This window comes from Myotis myotis, unplaced genomic scaffold (assembly GCF_014108235.1).
Source record: "Myotis myotis isolate mMyoMyo1 unplaced genomic scaffold, mMyoMyo1.p scaffold_m19_p_5, whole genome shotgun sequence".
Classification (NCBI taxonomy): domain Eukaryota; kingdom Metazoa; phylum Chordata; class Mammalia; order Chiroptera; family Vespertilionidae; genus Myotis; species Myotis myotis.
The window spans coordinates 90,474,909-90,498,249 of record NW_023416357.1 but is presented as its reverse complement, the minus strand read 5'-3'; positions in this window follow the sequence as shown (position 1 = coordinate 90,498,249).

The following is a 23,341-nucleotide window of genomic DNA, read 5'->3' as shown; positions in this document are numbered from 1 at the left end:
CTGTCTGAAAGGTTCAAGGGCACGTCCTGGTCAGCTTCTTCTAACATGGTCCAGACTTATGCTGTGTGCTGAGTACAAAGTCAGATTTTTATTTACACGCAAAGAATAGATACACGGCCTAGACAACTTCACTGCAGGGAAAAAGGTACCCAGCATCACAGCTCTCGGGGTTGGGGGAAATTCTGAATAAAAACACACTAAAAAGGAAGTTCTGTGAGAGCAGGGGTTTTTCTTTTGTTCACGACTGTAACGAGATTGATAAGAAAAATGCCTGGCACCATAGGAGGCACTCATGCTAAATGGAGACGGGGATCAATGCATGAGTTCTGGAGAAAGAGACTGTTTGCCACAGAATCCTAAGTGATTTTATTGTCTTCTGTCGTGGAAACCAGGCAGTAATTTCTGCCCAGAGAGACATCAGTGACCACCCCTAAGGTGCCTAGCGGGGTAGGAGAAAAAGAGGCCCCTTTCCAGGAGGGACATTGTGATTGGAGGGGTCTCTGATGCAGAGTGAGGTGAGCTCTTGGCTTTTATTAAGTAAATGTGGAAGAATGTAATATTTACTTAGACATTTTAGCATACAATGCCAGGTCTCTAAATTCCTAAACTTGTTTACCAGCTTGGGGAAGCATGTTCCCAGCTCTAATTTTGTTTGCAAAGGGCTCTAGTATGTTGTGAAGTCTGAGGGCATGTTTGAGGTTACTCAATTAGCCAGCGAGGGAAGAACACAGCAAGGTCCTCAGGCAGATGTGTGCCCCATCAGAGCCATTCTGCTTTTTAGAGGCTTCTTCGCAGGAGCCAGAGGGAAGCGTCCAAAGCTGAAAGTTTTCTGCCCCTGCTGTGTTGACTGCTACTTCTCTTCTAATATTAGACCAGGAATGACTAATACTATTGCATTTTAGCATTCTTAGATTTGTCAATTTTTTCAATCCAAAAGCATATAATTATAGATTATTTTAAAATCTGAGAAAGGAAATCAACCATAAATCACACTCTAACTCATCCACAACTGCTTTAATGTATTTCTTTAAATATTTTTCTGTACATGATTTTACACATTTGTAATCCGAGTGCACATACAATTGTAAGTATTGCATTGACTACCTATGGCATATTATAGTTATTGTGACTTTTATTATGAAAATTTCGAGCACCCACATATTCATCATTTAGAATTAACATCAGTATTTGTTATATTTATTTTATGTTTTTTTTTCTTTCCTGAAGAGTTTTAAAATAAATTATAAATGTAATGGTATTTAACCCTAAAGCAGTGGTTCTCAACTGAGGGTGCTTTTGACCCCCTTAGAAAATATTTGGCAATGTCTGGAGACATTTTTGGTTGTCACATGGGAAATGCTCATCTCGTGAGTAGGGTCAGGGATACCATTAAACATCCTATAATGCACAATCCCCCTCCCCCCCCCTTCCTGACAATAGAGAATTATCTGGTTCTAAATGTCAGTAGTTCTGAGTTGAAAATCTTTGCCCTAAATTATTAAGAATGCATTTTTTTTAATCTAAATTTTCCTATAGCCACATATCACCGTCATTTCTAACAAAGTTAAACATAATTCTTTAAAATCATCCAATAACAAGTCCATATCTCCCCAGAATTCTCGTAGTTTCTTTTACAGCTGTTTTTAGCAAACGTTTTCTCATGTGATTAGCACTCTTTATAGAATCTCATTCTAAATGATTATAAAATAGTGAATGGATTGGCCAAAATTTATTCAAAGGATCCATTATTTTGGGGAATTAGTTTTGCTTCCAGGTTTTACTGGTAAATAAATATTTATGTAAATAATAATTTACTTCTTTTCAAAATCCATGCCTTTTGTTTTTTTTTACCTGCCTTATGTCTTGGCTAGGAACTTCAGTAAATATTAAACAGAGGTGATGAGAGTGGTCAGCCTTGCCTTGTTCCTGATTTTAGGAGAAAAAGTTTTAATGTTTTCCCATTAACTATTTTATTAACCGTAGCTTTTTCATAGATATTCTTTATCATGGTGAAGATGTCCCAATCTATTCCTCGTTTACTGAGTGTTTTTTATCATGAAGGACTGGTGATTTTTGTTAAATGCATTTTCTGCATATTTTGAGATGATCAAATGATTTCTCCTTTATTCTGTTAGAGTGATAAATTACACCGATTGATTTTCCTGTTAAACTGGAATAAACTCTACTTGGTCTTGATGTATTATCCTTTTTACATTTTGCTGGATTCCATTTGCTAACATTTTGTTTAGAAGTTTTGTGTCTATGTTCATGAGAGATATTGGCCTGTTATCCTCCGTCCCCCCCCCCCCCGCCCCCCCCCGCCCCTCCCCCCCATGATATCTTTGTCAGACTTTGGTTTCAGGGCTATGCTGGCCTTACAGATTAAGTTGGGAAGTGATACCCTCTCCTCTGTTTTCTGAGTTTGTGCAGATACATTATTTCTCCCTTAAATATTTTGTAGAATTTACTAGTGAACTAGATGTGCTTGAAGTTTTTTTGTGAGTTTTTAAAAATTACAAATTTAATTTCTTTAATAGACACAGGATTATTATATTTTTTTTTTGTCTTGAAGATTGGTAAATTGTGATTTCATTTAGTTAAAATAAGTTGCTGAATTACTTCATAATGATTTTTTAATATTTCTTTATATTTTTATATATCTGTAGGGTCTGTAGTGATGTTTGTTTTCATTCTTGATGTTGATAATTCATGTTTTTTTTAATAACTGTTTCTCTTTGTGATGTAGTTTGGATACTCTATTGATTTTTCCTGTAGCTTACCGAAACGTTTCTGTTTTTTATTTTCACTTTCCAGTTTGCTATTAAGCTGATTTAACAAATTATTGATGCCTCATGTTACATTTTTATTTCTAATTACTCCATTTGATTTCCATCTAACATGTCTAACATTTCCTGTTGAACATTTTTTGGCTGAAATTTACTGTATTTTTATGCATGTTGTCTATCATTTCCATTAGATTTTTAAAAGCAGTTTTTATCATAGTTATTTTAAAGTCCTTGTCTAATAATGTCAACATCTGGGTTACTTTTCTGTTTCTATTGATTATTTTCTGCTTGAACTGTGGCTCGTATTTTTTTTTTCTTTTTAAAAAATTATTAATATTTCTTTTAATGTTTGATTGTATGTTGGGCATTTTGTATTAAAAAACAGTAGAGACTCACGTAAAAAAGATTTACTTCCACTAGAGAGCGTGTCTTCTCTTATGCCAGGCACCAGAGTGGGAGCTGAGTACGTCTGCAGTGGAGCTCAGGGTGGGCTTGGCTGCAGCTTTGGGGTCACTGAGCTTACCACTGGCCTCAGATACCCTGGTGGTTGGATCAGAACTTTCTCTTCAGCAGGTCCTGGGATCTGAGCACTGGTGAGATTCCAGAAAACTGTCTGTTATTTCAAGCTGAACTACCAGTTTTGGGGACTGTGAGGAACGTCTCATGCTGTAACACTTGGATACCCGCCTTTTGGGTCACTGGAGAGCCCTTTGTTCTTTGGCTCCAACTCTCCCTGCTTTCTTTACCCATAAGATCTATTTTAGCCCTGATGCTCTGCCCTTGGGTGTTCTGAAGGGGGCATTTCTGCCCCGTGCAGTCCATACTGCCCTCCCTCTGGGCTTTGTTGGGAAGGCCTTAGTGCTCTGGAGCCCCACTGCTGCCCTGCCTGTTCAGATGCTTTGGTGCACTTATCTCAGCTCTCCTGCCCTGCCGAACTCTCTCATTCCACAAGCAGCTGCCTTGCACCTCGAATGGAGGCTCCACACATTTCAGGGAAACTCTCAGTTCTCCTTCTCTCACATTCTAGTGTGGGACGACCATCCCGAATGTTAGTATAGACCCGTGAGACAGTGTTCAAAGGTGGTAGAGACTGGGGCTCCTTGGGATTCTAATCTGTCATCCAGACTACAAATGCCCCTTACCAGTTTGGTAGGAGTTTTCTCTTTATCTCATCTGCAGCTGTTCTTCCTTCGGTAGTTCTGCCAGGGATAAAAATCAGTGGTAAATCTCTTCTCTCCTCTAAAATAATACTCACTTCCTGGAGTCCAGTTCATTTGGGTTTAAAAAAATGGATTTTGTAGCTTATCTAGCTTTTCTGGGTAAGAATGGCATTCCGTGGTGACTTTCTATTTCTGTATTGGAAGTTGAGTGTGTTACACTTCATTAGAGATCTGCATTCATAAAGTGATTTTTATGATAATTTTTAGCATAGATTTTAGAAGGTGGATGATGGGCTAAAATACCTACAGCATTTCATGGTTCTTCATAGAATGTAGTCCTATTACTGTTTTTAAAAAAGGAGGTCACACCAATTTTCAATGAATAAGAATAACCATTTGGCTCTATAAGCTTTAAATTTTATAATTAATTATATATTTTTAACTTATTGGGCAAAAATATTATCGCCAATTCCGCACCTTTAATTTCACATTGTACAGGTTCCAAATCATATGTTGATTTCCTAGCAGGCCCAGTCTCACATGGAGACTGAGGGAACCCATCAGGCATCAGAATTGTTACCGTTTATTGAGTACCTGTTTGGAGAAAAAGTGGCAATTTAATCCTTACAGTTATCTGTGGGGAAGGTGTTCTTTGATTCCTTCTTGTCCTTACAGAGGAGGAAACAAAGGCTAAGAGATGATGGGACAGGATGAAATCCAAGCTGGCCTGAGTCCATATCCTCAGTCTGCACCTTTGATATGACTTTCCTCATATCTGAACCCAACCAGTGTTGTTACCTGTATTAGTCAGCTGTTGCCACAATAATGCTACACAGAAAAGAACCCTATACTCAGACATAACACAGAGCCACTTATTCCCATGGATCTGCCAGTCAGCTGTGGCAGTTCTGCTTCAGAATCCCCCGTAAGTCATGTCTTCATCATTTACTGAAGAAAAGTTGTGTTGCGTACGTCTTACTTCCTAGGCTCTCTTCTGGGCTCGGGGAAAACAGTAGTGAACAAAATGGACAACAGTTCTCCCCCCCTGGAGCTTATAGTCTAATGGGGGGAGACAGACAGTAAATAAGTAAGTAGAATCTGAGTATGGAAGGTGCTGATAATTCTTAATGAGAGCAATAAAGCTGGGCAGAGGATGGGATGGTTGTCAGGTAGAGATGGGGGTGCTGTTGCAATGTGTTTTCTCCTGTCACCCCACTTCTCAGCCATCCGCCAACCCCAGCATCTTCTGTTCATTTTTCTATGCAGAGCTGTTTAGTTCCCTGTTTGTTTCACTGTCTCCTTTTAAACTGTGCCCTGGAGTGGAGCGTGGGGGTGAGGGGGGGGGGGTGCGGTACTCACATTTCATAACCAAAGCTGCCTGTCAAGGTATTTTGCTAAAGAAAATATATTTTGTCTGGAGAGAAATAATGTCTCTTCCTTAGGGGCAGGAGCAGCTGCAGTCGGTTGTAGTCTTGAATAACATTTTTTCTCTGTCACTCCTGATTGCACTCTCTTCTTTATTTAAAGTTGGGGATCAGAGGTGAAGATGTGGAAGGAACTAAGGAAAGGAAACTGATATTTTTGGGGCACCTGCCAGGTGTTAGAATTGGTGCAAGCAGCCTTCCCGATAACCCCTGGATCACACATTATTATCCCTATTTTCCATAGGAGAAAATCGAGTCACGTGCAGGGAAAATAATCTGCCCCCAGACACACAGCCAGCATCCTGCAGGTGCAGGATTGATGTGTAGGTGTGTCCTGCCCTCCCCAGCTGCCCTGCTGTTCCTTGGGATTGCGTGTGAGAGACACTTAGCTTCCACCTGTTGTGGTGAGACCTGGGCTGCTGGCTAGCTTTGTGGTCCTGCTTCTCCCTGCCACTTCAACGTGAGCCTGTGTGGTGTGGACCACTGCTGCCTTCAGCAATGGGAGGAGGCAGTCAGGACCGCGGAAATGAAAGGCTTCCCAGAGCACCAGGCAAATGAATGAATTCCCCTCATCTCGTTTGGTTCCTTACGGGATCATCCATCATGATCTAACAACCTGAAACCCAGGGTAGCTGCAGGCATGCTTCCTTCTCAAAGCCAGGAGACAGTGTAATTGATGGCTGGAAAACAGGCTTATTTTCCTGTTACTGTTACCTGGATCATGACCATTATACTATATTAAATACTATATTATCTCATAATTTAGACTCCCTTCTGCTCCAGTGCCATTTGTTTATGAGAAGCCTTGGTTTTCCTCATCGTTTTATAAGCCACTAAGGGAAGAAGCAGACTCTCTGGATGATATGCAAGCAAATCTCTGTTGAGGGTTCACAGGTTACAATAAGGGGGGGTGCGTACAGCAATGCTTTGGTTTTACTCTTGTCCTCAGGAAACTTATCCTCCTATTGTTTCATCTATTTAGCTTATTTTTAGATATTTTCAATATATTATTTGAAACATAGACTATGGATAAGGTATGTAAGTTATAAAGTATATTAATAAAATGAGGACCCAACGCTTACCTTATCCACTAAAATCACCAATACTGCTGGATCTATGTGGGTATGATTACCTCTCTCACAGACACCCCCATTCAGAAATCCACTATCCTGCTAACATTACCTTTTTTTGTGATAGCACATTTATCACAAATGTATTATTCACTATATGTATTCAGTTTTTGCTCTGTTTTTGATATTCTGTGGTTTCATTGCAATATGTCTAGGTATGGGTTTCTTCTTAATAATCTTGCTTATATATGTTGTGTTTGTTATATCTAAAAACTTTTATATATTACCATTTCTGGAAAATTCCCATCCTCTGTCACTTTAAATACTGCCTCTCATCAATTCTTTCTATTTTTTTCTCCTGGGACTCAAATTAGACGTATACTGGTCTGTCTCTTTCTATCCTCCGTATAGACACTTCTATGGAGATTAAACCTAGCTTTAATAGAGAGGTTAACCTCTTTATTAAGTAGTTCATAGGTTAAACTCTCTTTGACAGTTTTCATCTCTTATTTGTGTTACTTTCTAAAGTGAAATTGCCGAATCATTTAACATTTTATTTGAGCCCGCAACCAGGGCTTATGGCCTGACTGGCATAGGTCAGTGCTCAACCACTGAGTCACGCCAGCTGGCTTGTGTTACATTCTAAATATTTTTTTCTGATATATCTTCAAGTTTTAATTCTCTTTTCTGCTATTTTAAAAAAATCTCAATCGAGTTTATAACTTCAACAATTATATATTCTATTTCTAAAATGTTTACTTGGTTCTTTTTCAACAACACCTGATCATTTTGATATTCTTTGCTTACCTTCTTATTCTTCTATTTTCATATTTTATTTCTTTAAGTATTTTAATCACAGTTATTTTATATTATGTATCCATATATCTGGCTGTTTCTATCTTGTAAATTTATTTATTTGATTGAGTTTAGAGAGGAAGAAGAGAGAGCGAGATTGTTTCACTTATTTATGCATTCACTGGTTGATTCTTCTGTGTGCCCTGACTGGGGGTCGATCCCATAACCTTGGGCTATTGGGACGACACTCTAACCAACTGAGCTACCCAGCCAGAGTGGTTGTTTCTATGTTTTGGTATCTGAAGTCAGTGGGGATAAAAGTATGTTTATTATTTCTGCTGATTCTCCCTCAGGGTGGCTTATTTCCTAATGAGTTTGGTAGCCTTTTGCTGTGAGCTGATAGAGGTTTCATCTATGGAAATGCTGAGGGCCTAAGTAGGAGATTCTTTCCAGCAGAGAGGATTTGCATTGGCTTCTGCGGGGAGCCAAGAGAGCGCTTGGTCTTTTTTGAAGAAAACTGACCTAATGTGGAAATCTCCGTTTCCTATGCCCCGCATTGCCATAGTCAGTAATTGGTTGTTACTTTAACAATAATCACTTATTTTTTCTTTGCCACATGCTGTCCCGGATACCCTATTAACACTGTTTCTAACCTTCCCAATAACCTTGAAACCCACTTCACTGATGAGGTAAAGGCTCAGTGAGGTAGGGACTGGTCCCGTTGTCCTGCACTTGCACACAGCCTTGCCCATCAGGACCCCTCCCTCCCTCCAGGAGGAACCTCACCTGCTGCCTCATCGGCGACTCACCATCCACGAGTCACAGAACTGATCTTAGGTGCTTGTTCCCTTCCATTTGTTCTAACACTCAACTTAGAGCAGCTATTAGAGTTCTCACCCCATTTCACGGATGAAGCATTTGAGGTCACTTGTGGGCATTTGTGGAGAACAGGCCACAAGCTTACGGAGCAGGGAATTGCTGTTGTTGATATGTGCCCCAAAGATCCATCACAAGTCCCTTCCTCACAGGGCCTGGCCTGGTCCTCCACGGATCTCAGGTAAACAACCATTCAGGTGGGATTTTGTTCAGAGCTTGCACTTGGAGTGCTTTCAGTGGCTCACCCCGGGTCTTCGTGAATTTCTCTGTACTTTTATAAGCCACATCTTTGACATCTTATTGACACATGTCATTTCTGCTTCATATATAAAGAAATCTTCAGGGAATTTATTTCCACCTCTTTTGTTGGCAGAACAAACATTTCCACAAACATCACAGAAACAAGTACTGTTACATGTTTTATTTACTTATTTCTCAAATTAAATAAAAATTGCTTGAGTTCCTACTTTCTGAGTTGGCCAGGAGTTCTGTACTGCCTTTTTGGGGCCTTTCTCTCCTGGGGTTCATGCAAGAATCCTAGGGTTTGATGACAAGCCCCCAGTTAACATCACATTCACTGGTGAGAAACTGAAAGCTTTTCCTCTAAGACTAAGGTTCTTATATAGTTAGGAAAAGAGGTCTTTACCTCTTGTACTCCCAGTAGGGAAAAGCTCTGGTATTTGTCAGCCTGTTAGTGTTCCTTTCTGCCACAGATGGCGCTGTTGAACACCCCTCAGCACCATTGGGCTATGTTTCAGTGCAGCCTGGTAACTCCCTAGTAATCCTCCTCCCTCAGGTCCACACTTGACTCACTGCGCTCCCCCAGCTACAGCTCTTTGTACCAAATTCTTTCTTTTATACACAGAGCTTTCTATTCCAGGGACTCTCCCCTCAAGAGGACCTGTTCCAGATCAGGTTTGTGCATCAGATCCATCCACCATGGGGCCCATAACTCCTGTGGCTTTTCCGGGGACAGAAGCTTAGAAAGATCGATTCAGGGCTGGGCCATGTTTTAGTTAAGTCTCTGAAAGCAGAAAAGAAAATTAATTAGGTTTCCTCTTCTGGAAAATAGAGAGTTACTGCTTTTAAAAAAACTAACCCCCCATCCCCCCAAAACAAACAAACAAACAAACAAACAAAAACAACCTTAAAACAATATGCAGTGGGAAAGGAAGGACTAGACCTTAGATCAACAAAAAAGGAAGTCATCCTTTGTAGAATTTATTTTCTTCTTATTCCTGTTAGTAATACAACCTCCCAAGCTGTAGCTGAGTATGTGACCATCCAGCTAGAGAGCACATTTCCCGACTTCTCTCACAGCTATGTGTGGGCATGTAACCAACTTACAGCTGAGGAGATGTAAGCAGAAGCGATGCGTGCAAGTTCAGGTCGTCCTTTGAAAGGAAAATGCATGCATCCCATCCTTTCCTCCACCCTCCTACAGACTGGAATTCGATGCGGGTTCTGGTCAGCCATGAGGATGAGGGGAACAGTCTGGAAGAAAGAAGGCCATCAGATAGAAGGCACCTGGGCCTGGGGATGGCTGCAAAGGGCAGAAGAACCATGACAGCCCCGTTCTATTTACCTCTGGCCTAATATGTGAACGAGAAATAGACCCTGACCTTATTTGAGCCGTTTTGTTTTGGGGTCTCTTGTTCTAGCAACTCGGCCACTGTCCTCATACACGTCCTCCCTGGAGCGACTGGAGAACGTGTCATCTCTATCTCCCGGTGAGCCAACCTCTCCAGGTCACAACAGAAGAACTTCGTGTACCTCTCTTGATAAAGCAGAAACAAGCAAAGCACAAGTGCGATACTCGACTGCATGCTATTTTTGGGCTCTGAAGTCTGTCTCTCGAATGAAAGGCGGAAGAGGAGACAGTGTCCTGGCATCGTAATCACAAATGCACAGAAGGCAACATCGTGTGGATAGCTGCCTCGTGTGGTGGGGGAGGATGGGCTTTGCAGCCAGACACTTCCCATCCTGTCTCTACCACTCAGCTGTACAACTCACTGCATCCTCATCTGAAAGATGGCAATTGCAGAGCATATTTTATGTGCTTGTTATAGGAGTTAAACAAGGTAATATATTTAAACAAGGTCCTAGCACAAAGTTTGTTAAAAATTAGGTGCTTAGTGAAAGTATGTTCCCTTCCCATGTCTGGCCTTTTAATCATTGCACCAGGCTGCCTCTGAAAGGCGTGTAAGACTCGACGTAATCTGACCCAATTTTACTTTGTCAGCTTCACTTTGGGCCACCTTCCCTTGTCCATGCCTTTTGTACTGTGACCACTCCAAGGTCTTTCCCGCCTCTGGGTCTTTGAACTTCCTTTCTTTCTGCTCGCAACCTTGTTTTAATTAATTAATTGATTAATTTTATGAGTTTCTATTCTTTTTTTAAAAATTTTTTTATTGATTAAGTTATTACATATGTGTCCTTATCCTCATGTTAGCCCCTATTCCCCCATCTCAGAGAATCCCTCCTGAGGCCACTGTTTCTAAAACAGCCCCTTGTCCATTGTGACGGGCAGAATATCAACTCCCGACAGAGGCCCACAGCCGAACCTCTACACCTGTGACTGTTAAGTTGCCTGGCAAAGGTGTGTGAAGATGGATGGAATCAAGGTGACTGATCTCCCTGAACTGGGAAGAGTGTCCTGGAACATCTGGGTGGGGTGACTGTAATCACAAGAGCCAGAGAAAGAAGTGGAAGCAGGGCGGAGAGGTGCTGTGCTGCTGCCTTCAAAGGCCGAGGAGGAGCTGTGAGCCAAGGAGTGCAGGCGGTCTCTAGAGGCTGAGAAAGGCGGGTGATGAATTCTCTCCTGGAGTTTCCAGAAGGAACACAGGCCTGCCAGTGCCTTAATTTTAACCCTGCGTGATCCATGTCAGACTTCTGAGCTACAGAACTGTAAGATAATGATTGTGTGTTCTTTTCAGACACTCACTGTGTGGTGACTTGTTGCAGCAACAATAGAAAACAAATACAGTCACTTACCAGCTCAGTCTCTAGCACTCTCTCACACATCACAGCCTGTGATTGTCTTTTCTATTTGCTTGTCCATTTGAAGACTCCAGTCAAATGTGTGTTTCGTGAAGGCAGAGATGTAGTCCATCTCCTATACTAGCTCACCTAATAACATCAGTATTTATTTATTGGGTGAATGAATGAAAAAATGAATGGGACTTCTGGAATTCCTTTTCCCCATCGCTAGGGCTCCTTGTGTTAGCAAGGACAGCTAGCATCTCTGGGAGTGGACAAGGGACAGACAGGTAATGTGGCAGGGGGTCCTGTGAGAGAGTGGGAGAAGCAGACCAGGAATTCCCACCACTGGTTACTCCAAGTCTTAAAACTCAAGTTCTGTTTGGGAGTGAGCCTGTTTTACAAAGTGATTTTTTCCCGCCTACTTTTAATCAGCTGCATGTGTTTAGTGACATCAGGAGGGGAGTCAAGTGCCCCACACACTGCCTTTTCTCAGGAAAACTCCCCTGGCCGAGACACTCCAAGTTTTAACTACTCGCCACCATTCTGCTCATTCACGGTGGGCCCCAGCCCTTTGCCATCGCAGGACTGCGTGTTTGTTTAATTAGGGCGCTGAGTACAGCCTCATCCCGTGGCAGATGTTGCCATGTGTAATATAATAAATAAAAGTCTTTATAGGACCCAGCAGGCAGTGGAGCCTTCAGTTAGCAGATGGCGAAATATTAAACTGGCAGAGCAATAACTTCACCGCCGGAATCAGCTGGTCCCTGCCCAGATTTGCTCCGACATGAATCAACTTCATATAGGATGTGTCACTCAGACGCACAGTGGTACCCGCACCTGCCCCCTCCCTTTCCCTGCTAGCACCATTCTTTCTGGGCATGCCATCACCAAAGCAGCTTCCTGCGGAGTGGAATCTTGTGACCCCATTAGCTGGTCGATGAGAGGAGCTGGCTGGGCTGGACCGTAGGGTTCCTTTATGGGGAAGGAAATGCAATAAGCCTGGTGGATGTCCTCCAGCGCGTTTCTCCTCGGCTTCACGTGAGCCAGCCTGTGCATTACCTCACCCCCAGGTCCTCCTGGTGCAAGAGGATGATCCCACTGGGCTCCAGGAGTCCTGGTTAGGACCTGGGTGGGGAAATGGCTAAATGAATCCGGGGAGCCCAGCGAATTGGAGAGAACAGGCCTTTTTGGTCTGAAAAGGAATTGACTGACATTTGCTCAGGGGGTGGAGAGAGGGGCATTGGATGTGCTTACCAAATGCCAGATTATTCCACTCCTGCATTCCAGCCAGGACTCAGGATATTCATCATAACCCCATCTTCATCATAACCCCAAGAGGCAGTAATAACAAACCTTCCAGCACTTCCTGTGTGTCAGGCACTGTTTTGGGTACCTTAACCCTCTTAACATTCCCAATATTAAACCTTAAACCCATTTCTCACATGGGAACACCTAGGCTCTGAGAGGTGAAATAATTTGTTCAAGATCACACAGCTAGGAGATGTCATCGCTAGGATGCAACCCAACTCCATCTAAATTTGGAGGTGCTGTTCTTGGCAATTGCACCATCTTCGACTCTGGAGGTGTAAAAGGAGGTTTTGACAGAAGATGGTGAATATATAGGCAAAGCACCACCCGGAAAACCGGTGGAGAACTGATACCAGGAAGGACGAGGCCCTGACATTTGTTGGCATTTGCTGTAATCGACTTGACTGCTTTTTGACAGATATTAGAAATACATTTTCTCCTTCAATCCTGAGGCATCTACTTCATAATCTGAATTTACTGATGAGAGAGTTGTGATCCAAAGGATGGCCCAGCTTGTCCAGGGTCGGCCTGGATTGAAACAGAACCTGTCTCTTGCTTTATTCACGCAGTAGTTTTTCAAAAGGCTTCTGGGAAGACGGCTTTGGAGAGAGAAAGAAATTCAGGAGGTGGAAACGAGGGAAAGGCATTCCAGGCAGAGGGAACAGCATGTGCAAAGCCCTGGCGAGTGTGGACACATGTGTGTTTCCGTGTGTGTGTATGTGCGCGTGTGTGAGTGGAGATAGGGGAAAGGAGGTGACTGCTGGAGGGAAGCAGGGGAGCCCTGAATGCCATGCTAAAAGAGTGTTGGCTCTTCTTCCCAGGCAACGGCAGGGTGTTGAAGGTTTCTAGGCCAGCATTCGCTGAAGCCCTAATAAGTCCACAGTTAGGTTTCCACTCCCCTTTTCTCCATTATCTTCCTGGGAAAAGTGACACTGAAGATTGCCCTTGCATCCTGGTCAGGAAGTGAGGGTGAGGGGATGTCCTGAGGGTCAGGCTGGAGAATTTCTCCCAGTCCTGCCGCATAGGGAGCCTGTGGCCTGGATGAGGGCTGGCTGCTGCAGCTCTTTTTTACCCTCTGACCTCCCAACATCTGGCATCTTTCAGCCTAGTTTTCTCTGTGTTTGGCTTTGCCAGACCACCCAGATCTTTTCCCTTATCTACTGACCCTCAAGCTAATGGGGCAGGCCCTCTGGGTCCCATGAACTCCCAGCCTGGACCTCCCCTCTCCATTCTGTTCCTTGACTCCTAAGTTTGGCCTGAGCAGAAGATGTAACTCTGGGAGTTTGAGGTGAGCCTGGAGCTTCCGTAAACTTCTTTTGTTTTATGGAACCCCAGAATCGTAGATGTCAGAGTTGATGAACCAGCTCGCCCTCATTTTCTTTCAAATCCACTGTCTCTGTGCAAAAACATTTTTTTTTTAAATTGCAACAGCAATACATGTTCCTGTATAACATGAAGAAGATGCAGAAAAGTGTAAATAATGAAATGAGGGCTGGCTGTAATCCCACAACCCAAAGACAGCCATGCTGAACACAGGGCCTCTCTCTTTACTGTCACTCACATGGTTCTTCCCATACACCACACACACGTGCCTGTCCCTGTGAAATGTTTATGTAATCGAAATCATGTTGAATGTATAATTTAGCATTCCCGCTTTCTACCCTCATAAAATCAGTACCAATTTCTCACACCATTAATCTTCTTTATAAAAATTTATAGATATGGGAAAACACCTCAACTGATACTACGGGAGAAAAGCAGGATTCTAACTGGCAAGTTCAATAAACTTTCAGTTGTGTTAGATAAGCACACCTGGTTGCAGGAAGGCACACAGACTCAAAATACCACAGAGAATGGAAGAGCGTCCTCCAAGATGCTAACAGGCTCTCTCTGGGAGGGGGTCTCATCTTCTTCTTGGCATCTCTCTGTAGTTCCCACATTCTCAATAATGAATTTTTATAATGAGAAAATTTTGCACAGTAATAATATTCCATGGTATGGACACACCATTGTTTATTTAATTACTAGGGGCTCAGTGCACGAATTCATGCACCTTGAAAGGAACTGTGGGCTGTGAGGCTGCGGTAGGCACAGGGGCGGGTTTCGGCCCATCCTCCACAACCCCACCCAGTTCCTCCCACCACGTCCCCGGTCCCCTGTCTGCCAGCAGCCCTGCTCCCACCACCGCTGCTCACACCCACTGATGGTGCTGAGCGATTGGGACCGGTGCTGAGCACCGGCAGTGGGTGCGAGCGGCGGCTCTGGCGCCACCAGCAGGTGTGAGCTGGGCCAGCAGTGGGTGTGAGTGGTGGCTGCCGGCCCCAATCTCTCAGGAACAGGGGGAGGTGGAGAAGTCCTGAGGGGCAATCGGGGCCAGCAGCCGCCGCTCACACCCACTGATGGCACCAAGCAATCAGGGCCGCACTGGGCACCAGCAGTGGGTGTGAGCGGCTGCTCCAGTGCCAGCAGTGGGTGCAAGCGAGACCAGCACTGGCAGCAGGTGCGAGCTCCAGGTGGGACTGCGGCTCGCAGGAGCAAAGAATTTTCAGTAACCACCAGAGGCTCGCCCCAATGATAGCGACCAGCACCCCCACTCACCTGCTCCACCATCCCGCCACGGCTGACGCCTGCCATGTTCCGCACACGTCTCCTGGTGGTCAGCACATGTCGTAGTGACTGGTTGTTCGGTTGTTCCAGTTACGCTGTTCAGTCTATTTGCATATCAGGCTTTTATTATATAGGATTACCTTATTGAGGGTCTTTGGGTAATTTCTACATTTTTACGATTATAAATACAGACCCATCTAGCCCCCAGCTATCGTAGCGATTTCTTTGCTAGTTTCAATTCCAAGGCTTTTTTTGGTTAATCCTCACCTGAGGATATTTTTCCATGGATTTTTAGAGAGAGTGAAAGAGAGGGGGAGAGTCAGAGAAAGAGAAACATAGATGTGAGAGAGACGCATTGACGGGTTGCCTCCCTTTCGAGCCCACACCAGGGCAGAGGCTCAAGCCTGCACCCGAGGTACATGCCCTTGAACAGAATCAAACCTGGGGCCCTTCAGGCCTTGGTTCGATGCTCTGTCCACTGAGCCAACCAGGCTAGGGCCAATTCTGAGGCTTTGTCTTTGTCAGACTGCCTCCCTCAAGTCTCCTGTCCCCTTTTCCCAGAATGGTGGCAAATTGGGGGTGCACAAAGTCACAAATCTCCTTTCTCCCCCCAACTTTATTGAGATTTGACTGACAGATAACATTATGTAAGTTTAACATCATACAACATTACTGGAGGCCTGATGCACGAAATTTGTGCAAGAGTAGGCCTTTGCAGCTGCCGCAGCTGCCTCGATCCCTCCCTTGCAGCCACAGTGGCTGCCTGGATCCCATGGCTGCAGCCCTGGCTTCGTCCAGAAGGATGTCCCATCTAATTAGTGTATTATGTTTTTATTATTATAGATATGTGTACAGTATGATGATCTGATACAAATGTATATTGTGAAATGATCAGCACTCAAGGTTAGTTAATATATCCATCATCTCACATGGTTACCTTCGTGTGGTGGTGCTGGTGGTGGTGAGAACAATTAATATTTACTCTATTTGCAGTTTTCAAGTATACAATACAGTATTGTCAACTATAGTCACCATGTCGAATGTTAGATCTCCAAAGCTTATTATTCATCTTATAACTGAAACTTACCCTCTGACCAACATCTCCTCATTTCCTCTGCCCCTCTCCCCCAGCCCCTGTCAACCATCACTCTATTCTCTGTTTCTGTGAGTTGGCTTTTTTAGAGTCCACATTAACTGAGATAATGCAATATTTGTTTTTCTTTGTCTGACTTACTTCACTGAGCATGTGCCCTCAAGTTTCATCCATGTTGTTGCAAGTGGCAGGGTTAACTTATTTTTATGGTTGCATAATATTCCATGGTGTATATATCACATTTTATTTATCCATTCATCCATCAACGGACACTTAGGTTGTTTCCATGCCTTGTCTATTGTGGATAATGCTGCAATGAATAGGAGAGTGCAGATATCTCTTCAAGATAGTGATTTCATTTTCTTTGGATATATATCCCAAAGGGGGGTTGCTGGATCATATGGTAATTCTATTTTTATTTTGGGGGAAACCTTAATACCATTTTCCATAGCAACTGCACCATTGTACGCTCCCACAGCAATGCACAAGGATTTCCTTTTCTTCACATGCACACTAGCACTTATCTCTTGTCTTTTTGCTAGTAGCCATCCTAATGGGTATGAAGTGATAACAGGTCTCCTTGAATAGTGGGGTGGAGTACCTACCTGTTCCTCATCTTACTGCCTGGTGGCCTTCCTTCCTGTATATGCACCAGTCAAAGCATTTCAGAGCCTGTACTCTTTAACTATGGCTTGTCTGCATGGGAAGTTGTCCTCTCTCTGTTTGGCTGCTGCACTTTCCTGTGTGCCCATCACAGGTGTGGCTTGGTGACATCTGATTGAGATGGTTTTTCCTCTCCAGCTTGGTGCCACTTAAGACGACACGTTTTGAAGACCAGCTCAAATGTCGCCTCCTCCCTGAAGTTTTCCAGATGTCCTCAGACAAAGTTCACGGGGCTCTTTATTTTTCTTAAGGGCATTGTTTATGGCCCCATAAAATATCAGACCTCACTATACCATGGCTATTTATGTACTTCCTTGTCTCATCAAATAGGTTATTAGCTCTTTAAGGCCATGGACCATATGTTAGCCACTTCACTACCTTGACCATTTGCTTCTGTTTCTCAATCTAGCCACTTCCTTCATCTCTACTGCTACCACCCAAGTTCATGCCACCCACCGTCTCCCACCTGGAACACCTGTGTCCTAATGGGATTCCCTGCTTCTGTTCTTGTGCCCCTTACAATCCATTTTCTACATAACAATGTAAGTGATCGTTTGAAATCACAAATCAGATATGCCCAATAGCCCAACAAGGTCTGTCCCCTGCCAACCTCCCTGACATCATCCCAATAAATTTACCCTTTGGTCACTAGGCTCTACTCTCTCTGATCCCTCATACATCACTTGTTTATGACACTATTCTGTGTGGTAGATTGGATTATTTCTCCTCAAATGTTCACTCCCTTCCCTCTCCAGTATGGATGGAGTTTATGCCCTCATTCCTTGATTTTGAGCTTGGCCTTATGACTTGTTTTGGCCAGTAGGACATTAGTGAGCAGAGATTTGAAATATGACTAAGTTTTGGGCTCACATTTTTCACTTCTGAGAGCAACATGCCCTGGGCCACCTGCTGGTCTCAGAAGAATGAGAGATGCATGGAACAGATCTGAACTGAACTGGTAGCCTAGAGCTAGGCCCTGACTAGATCAGCCAAACCCAAGCGGATCATAGTTGCATTAGCAGATATAAATGTCATTGTAAGCCACTGGTTGTGTGCTGCATAGTACAGCTGTGGCATCGCTGACTAATATATCCTATTCTCCTCTTTCCATAGTCATTGTTTTGAAATTCAGTCTTTTCTCCTTGGGCAACAGTTTCCATGAGAAAAGAGACAATGTCCAGTTTGTTCACTCTGTGATGCCAGCACTGAGCATACACTAGGTGCCAAATGAATATTAACTGACTACTGGCTGACCAGCTACCCCCAGCATACTTAGCACAATACCTGGATCCAATCAGTACTTGCTGGACGGAATTGTTGAGCCATCCAACTTGGGTTGTGTTGGGCCCTGACAAATATAGCTTTAAACTCAAGTTGTCACATGGGCCACAAATGGTTAGTGATGACACTTCTCTCCCCTTCTCTCGCCTCCGTGTGAGGTTACACACACTGGAAACAGATGAGGTGTCAACGCAGTAATTTAAACCACGAATCTGCACTTGCTTAAAGATGAACTTGTTTGGAAGAAAAATGAGAAAAATTCTTGTGACCGTCCAACAAGTCTCCGGATAAGTGCATCAATTTTGGTTCCTGGCAGGTCCGGCACACACAATAAAAGAAAACTGCTGAACTCAGCAGCAGAGAGAAGCCACACTTCTTGTTTCACAAACACAGTTTTGGGGATGGTAATCATATCTCTTAGCAAGGGTGACACCACCGTGGGCCAGGCAGAAAAATGAGCTCTCCCACATTGCAAAATGAATGAAGTGGAGATCGATAAATCATAAAATTAGTTGAGACATCATCTATCTTTCGTGGCTTTCCCTTTATTCCCACCACAGTCCCTGCGGACACTAATTTATTTATTGCATTTTATTTTTGGGAAGACACATCAAGCTCCGAGGCTGCTTTTCGTTAGGGGACCTGGGGCAATAACGTGTGTCATTAATTAGGCAAGATTGGGAGTTTCAGTCCAAACCCTGGCCTCCACTGACTTCCAGAAATTGAGTTTTAGGACTGTTTCTGTGTCTTACTTCATCAAAAAGAAGTGTTACTAAAATACGCCCTGAGAGGGAGACAGGGTGGGACACGTCTGCACACTCTAAGGAAGCAATACATTTAGGGACAAACCAGGTGATAAGCCAGATGCAACCTGACTTGTCTAAAGATTCTTTCTGTTGTCTGCATGTAGTTGAAGTAAGTGTGAGAATCTGGAGGGTATAGAACTTGGAGTCATCTAGTGGCCATATTCTTGTTTCCAAGACAAACATTGAGCAGATTTTTAAGGTTTCTGAAATCATGATGTATTTTTTATACGTGCACACAGTGTGTGATTATTACATCAAGAGAATCCTAGAATCAAGGAAAACACAGTAGTGATTAGATTGAATGGTATCAACTGCTGACTGTTAACCCACAACAAACTTAGACTGATTCATTATCACTATGGTTCTGGAAGTTGGCTCTCAGACCTTCTGGTCCAGGCGACGTTAGGTAGAGTTGCAGTCGTCTGGGAGTTTGACTCGGCTGGAGCACTCAGCATGACTCTTGCGTGGTTGGTGATGGTTCTTGCAGTTGACTGGGAGCTCCGCCAGATTGCCTCCATTCCCTTCCATGTGTTTTCTCCATGTGCCTGGGCTTCTCCCAGCTTGGCAGCTGGTCTTTAGTGGGCAGGGAGTGAACGTTGTCAGTCCTCTTACGGCTCAGAAGACCTGGCACATCACTTCCATCATTTACTCTATTGCTCAACGCTGATCAGAAGGCCAGCCCAGCCTAGAGGAGAGAGGGAATTGCCTGCACTTCTTCACAAGAAGAAGGGCATGCATGCTGGGGGGTGGGGGGGGGCATCTTTGGAAATTAGTAACACAGTGGATTCTGGTGCACAGTCTAATATAGACTCATCTTCGTTGTGGTCCTTTTGTGAATCACAGCAACCCCTTTCCTTTCTTCTCTGTGCAAGGAATCTGGGCATGGAAGAAGTTTTTGCTAGAAGGGAAAGGACTGTGTACTCTGAAGAAGGAGTGGTCATTGGTTTCCAAAAGCTTGTATTATGCCCCTTTGGCTCCTTGGTGTTCATGGAACAAAACACGAACACTTTTTCATTTTCTACCGCTGCCCCAACCCAAGGTATAGTTCCCTCGGACTCTCCCATCTCAGTAAATGCCCCCACATCCACTCAGTTGCTCAGGTCCTTAAACTTGGAATCATCTTTGCCCGTTTCCTTTCTCATACATCCCACATCCAGTTCATCAGCCAATGGCCAGGAAACATTCACAAGCCACCTTTCTACTTCGGCCCATCTCCAGTGCTACCCCCTAATCCAAGCCACCACCCCATCGCCACTGGAGTGATCCAGTAGTCTTTATCACTGGTCTCTGTGTTACCTCTTGCCCTGTACAGTCTATTCTTCATATAGGAGCGAGAATGATCTTTAGACTAAATGGAATCTAGCTTACAGCCCTCCAGAGGCTACCCGTTATACTCAGAATTAAAGCCAAACCACTTGCCATGGTCTACAAAGGCCTTCATGATCCAGTCCCTGCCTGCCTCTCTTGCCTCATCTCCTAGCACCCTCCCTCTTGCCACACTGGCCTTATTTCTGCTCTTTCAGCATGTCACATGGTCGTTTGCACCTCAGGGCCTTTGCACCTGTGGTTTACTCTGCAAGGTCACATGCTCTGGGAATGCAGCCTGGATAGACCCTGCTCTTATGGAGCTTTCAGAGAAGGACGATAGCAAACAAGTTAACATGTGGATAAACGCCAAGAGACAGCAAGCTTGTGAGGATAAAGTCGTGTAAGTGGATGGAGAGTGATAGGAGAAGGTGCCTCAATTTTGAGAGGATGGTGAGGGAAGGTCTCTCTGAACAAAGACCTGGATGAACTGAGGGGGTGAGTCATGCAGATATCTTGGGGAAAATAGAGCAAAGAAGGAACTCTTTCAGAGGCTCCACAGTGAGCAAACACCTGCAGGTCTTGGAAATGATGGCTATAATCAGAAAACTTGCAACAGAAGAAGTCACCATTAAGTATGAAAGCACACAGCTGAGGCTGTGGGGTTTCCATAAGGACCTGTCTTCCTTTTAGGGAGGAACCCTGAGACAGGAGTGCTCAAAGGAACTATTTGTTGATTTGAATGGAAAGGGCTTGTCCTCAGCTTTTGTCTGCTCTGCCCACCGCCTCCAGCATTAGGTTCAGTGATTGAGGCTCTGCCAACTTGACTTCCCGGGAGCAGCAGAGTCCTGATGGAGGGCAAAATGCCCATCCCATCGATAAAATCTTCATATCCCTGCTGACACCTCTAAAAAGGGCAGAAGAAGAACTGCAGGTTCCCATGCTGATCTGTTGAGCATGTTTTGTTGCCTTCAAGAAGGTCCATCAGAAAGCTTGTGGGACCTGGGCTCGGATGGACCTGGATTTGAGTCCCACTGTGATTTTCACTCCTGTGGGACTTCGGTGAGAGTTGCTGTAACCTGGCCTGGACGGAGGCCCTTGGCAGTGGTTCGCAGCTTTGGGTTATTTATGCCCAGCATCGTGGTTCTTTCTTTTTTATTTTCAAATTTTGTTGTACTTTTTTGTGTATGGAAAGTAATTACATAATTCCAAACTAAGAATGGTATTAAAAAGTACCTTTAGAGCATAGGACTCTAAAGAGGGGGTGCCGTTGAGGGGTGCCCTGAGGGGAGGGGGGTGTTCTATCACTGTTACTGGTCAGCATTGCCATCCATGGTAATAATAAAAAGCAGATGGCCCTTAGTTACCCCCACCCCCATTTCACCATGCTTATTTATTCATATGCCATTCAGCACATCTCATTTATTTAAAAAAAATAAACTTTTATTTTGGGATAATTTTAGGTTTACTGAAAAGTTGTGAAGACAGCACAGAGAATTCCCTTCCTTACCCTTTGTCCAGCTCCCCCTAATATAGTGCCTTACATAACCTTGGTACATTTCTCAATACTAAGAAACTAACATCAATGTACTATTAGCAAAACTACAGACTTTATTCAGATTTCACTGGTTTTTCTACGAATGTCCCGTTTTGGACCCAGGATCCAATTCATGACACCACATTTCATTTCGTAGTTATTATTCTTTTGATCCTCACCCGAGGATATTTTCCTGTTGATTTTTTTTTTTTAGATAGAGTAGTAGGGAGGAAAGGAAAGGGGGAGAGAGAGAAACATCGATGTAAGAGAGACACACTAATTGATTGCCTCCCGCAGGTGCCCTGACCAAGGCCAGGGATTAAACTTACATGCCCTTGACTGGAATTGAACCTGTGACCCATTGGTGTAAAGGCTGATGCTCTAATCACTAAGCCACACTGGCCAGGGCTGTAGTTATTTTTATTTATTTTTAAATTCTCACCCCAGGATATTTTTTCCGTTGCTTTTTCTAGAGAGATAGTGGATGAGAGAGGGAAAGACAGAGAGAAACATCAATGTGAGAGAAACACATTGATTGGTTACCTCCTGCACGAGCCCTGACCAGGGCCTGGTCCGGGGAGGAGCCTGCAACCGAGGTTTGTGCCCTTGATTGAAATCAAACCTGGGACCCTTTGGTCCACAGGCCGACGTTCTATCCACTGAGCAAAACCAGCCAGGGCTATTGTTTTTTTTTGTTTTTTTTTCTTTATTTATTGCTTAAAGTATTACAAAGGGTATTACATATGTGTCCATTTTATCCCCCCGCCCTAGACAGTCCCCTAGCCTCCCCTATTGTTGTTTTTTAAACTCTCTACAGACAGTGTACCTTATTGACTGGCTGGGTGGACCACTTCCCACTCCTTCTTTCTTGCCATGTCTGCCCCCATCTTTGCCTCAGAGGAGCCCCACTTTCACTATTACCGCTATCCTCTCCTCATCCAAGGGAACCTTTTCCTGCTGGCTTATCCTTCCATTTTTTTCATGTTGCTACTATAAATTATATATTCCCATCTCTTTCCTACACAAAGCTGTATACTCTTTCTAAACCTTGATAATTTCATTTAAAAGATACAAGTTGGAGACCACTGTGTATTGGGGACATAGAGGTCTTCCTCATTCGTTAGTGTGCCTCCACAGCGTTCTTTTGGAGGGACGTAGCATGCTTACTGAACCATTTCCCTACTGGTGGATGCTTGGGTTGTTTCTGTTTATGGGGTATTACAACACTGCAATGAATCAGTTGTGGTTCTTTCCAGGAAAAACATGAGACTGTGAGGGAGAAAAGTGATAATTCATTTGAAAAACCATAGAGAAAAGAAGAACTGAAGTCCATTTTTTATGGAAACCTGGAACCCCTAAAAATTACCTCTCTGTGTTCTCTAGGGATTGTCCTTTTGCAATGGCCTTGACTGGCAGGCAGGCTTTGCCGATGTAGCCTTGGAGATAAGTGAGGGGTCCTATAGATTAGGCATCAAGATTTGTACTTGAACTTGCTTTGCAACCGTTGCTGGGGGAAAAATTTATGCCAGCTCAGGAAATGGACTCCAGTCAATAAGGCCTTCAGTGCAAATATTCTCTTGGAAGAATTTATTAACTCCCTGCAGACCTTGTGGTCAGACACAATTAGAATCTTCTCCCACTTAACAGG